Below are 2,318 nucleotides of genomic sequence, written 5' to 3'. Positions count from 1 at the left end.
AGTGCTCGGGAATTCCCATTCCTCTCAATGTTATCCATAATTTGTCATGATCCACACAATCAAATGCCTTTGCATAGTCAATAAAACACAAGTCAATATCTTTCTGGTATTCTTTGCCTTGAGCCAAGATCCATCTGACAACAGCTATGATATCCCTTGTTCCACGTCCTCTTCTGAATCCTGCTTATGAATAGCAAAGTATAATTTACTGAGCACTTTTTATTTGCCAAGTACTAAGCCATTCCTCGGAAGGAAGATTGGGCAATCTACTTCCATAGTGATACTGCCTCAGAAACCCAAGGAGCGGTCTCTATGAGCCCAGTCTGACTCGACAGCACATAACAACAAGAAGTTACTTACATTAGCTCATTTGCTAAATGGCCCTATGAGTGAGGATTTATTATCCTTACATTACAGGTAAAGTAACTAAGGTTTGGCAAAATTGAGTACTTTGCCTGAGAACACACAACTAAACCCACTGCTGTCATAATAAGAGACACAAAATATCATTGAGATACCATTTCTCACTTTTAGATTGGTGAAAGTATGAAGGTTTGATAATATACTCTATTAACACTTGGGAGAAATGGACCCTTTTATTCATGGTTGTAGGAGCTTTGGTGGCATAGTGCCTAAGGCATTTGACTGCTAATCAGAAGGTTGGCGATTCAAACCCCCCAACCACTCCTCAGAAGGAAGATTGGGCAATTTACTTCCATAGTGATACCCGTCTTGGAAACCCAAGGAGGGCTCACTATGAGTCAGATCTGACTAGTAAGCAGGGAGTTTTATTTATGGTTGTAGGGAATACAAAACTATATAATCCCTATGGAGGGGAATTTGGCAATTTCACACTTGAATTTGCCCTGTAAACCAACAACCCTGCTTCTGGGAGACTAACTCTTTGGTAGATTGTCTGCAAATGACTGCTATAATTTCCCTCCCTGTGTGCATAGCTTAATGATGTCCCTGAGTGGTGCAAATGGTTAAGGCTCAACTATTAGCTGAAAGGTTGGTGGTTCAAACCCATCTAAAGGTGTCTTAAAAGACATGTGTGACCATTTGCTACCAAAAGATCACAGTCTTAAAAACCCTATGGAGTAGTTCCACTCTGTACATATGGAGTTGCTATGTTGTGGTTGTTTTGTGCCGTCGAGTTGTCTCCGACTCATAGCTACCCCTCCTTGGGTTTCTGCGGTGGTATCTTTACAGAACCATCTTCCTTCTGAGGAGTGGCTAGTGGGTTTGAACTGCCAGCCTTCTGATTAGAAGTCAAGTGCCTTAGGCACTATGCCACCAGAGCTCCTAGCTTTCTATATGAGTTAGAATCAAATAGAAGGCAACCAACAGGTTGTATTATTAATAATACAGGGCTTTGAGCAATCTCTTTTTCCTCTGCTGACATGGACTTGTCCATGTGACTTGCTTTGACCAACAACAGGACAACAGCAAACTTGATGTAGACTGAAGATTGAAAAGTGCGTTGGGGGTTACACTCTCTTAATGTGCTTGGAACTTAGTGACTGCCTGTGAACATATGAATGAGGGCTAGCTAGCTTTCTGGAGGGTGAAAGGACACTCAAGGTAACTTGGCTGACAACCTGCCAACAGCCATACTTGTGAATGAGTCTATCTTAGACTATTGAGCTCCAGCCAAGTTGCCTGCTGACCTCAGTCACATGCGTGAAAATGCCCAAGGACAGGACTGAAACCTGCCAAAATTGCTGACCTACAGAATCTTGAGCTAATGATCATTGCTTTTTGTTACTAAGTTTTGGGGTGGTGGCCTATCCATAGCAAAAGCTAACTGATAGAATATTAAAGATACCCTGGCAGGAGAATGAAAAAATGTGTTCACTAAAGCACTGCCTATAATACCAAAGACTGGGAACAATTCAAATGTCATCAGTTTAGAAATGATTAGATGACTACAGTGTGGTTATCCAGAGGAGTACTAAGCAGCTGCACCAGAGGTGAGGAATGTCTGTGTACTTCATGAAATGTTCTTCTGGATACATTGTAGGTGAGAAAAGCAAGATGTAGAACGCATGTATACTATGAAACCAAAACCAAACTCACTGCCATCAAGTGATCAGTGACCTCCATTGGGTTTCCAAGACTTCATTTTCTGTGGGCAGCTGATGGGTTCCAACCACTGACCTTTTGGTTAGCAGCCAAATGCCTTAACTAGTATACAACAAAGTTCCTGTATATATAGTATACTACTTTTCATTTAAGAAGGGGGGATTTTAATATGTAATGTATATAAAAATGGAAGAATTAATAAAGAAGACTAAAAATGATTTTTTTTTTTTTTT

The sequence above is a fragment of the Orycteropus afer genome, unplaced genomic scaffold (genome assembly GCF_000298275.1).
Source record: "Orycteropus afer afer isolate SDZICR_OR568_19922 unplaced genomic scaffold, OryAfe1.0 scaffold00001, whole genome shotgun sequence".
In the NCBI taxonomy this organism is placed as follows: Eukaryota; Metazoa; Chordata; class Mammalia; order Tubulidentata; family Orycteropodidae; genus Orycteropus; species Orycteropus afer.
The sequence above is the reverse complement of the archived record's forward strand: the minus strand, read 5'-3'. Positions refer to the sequence as shown.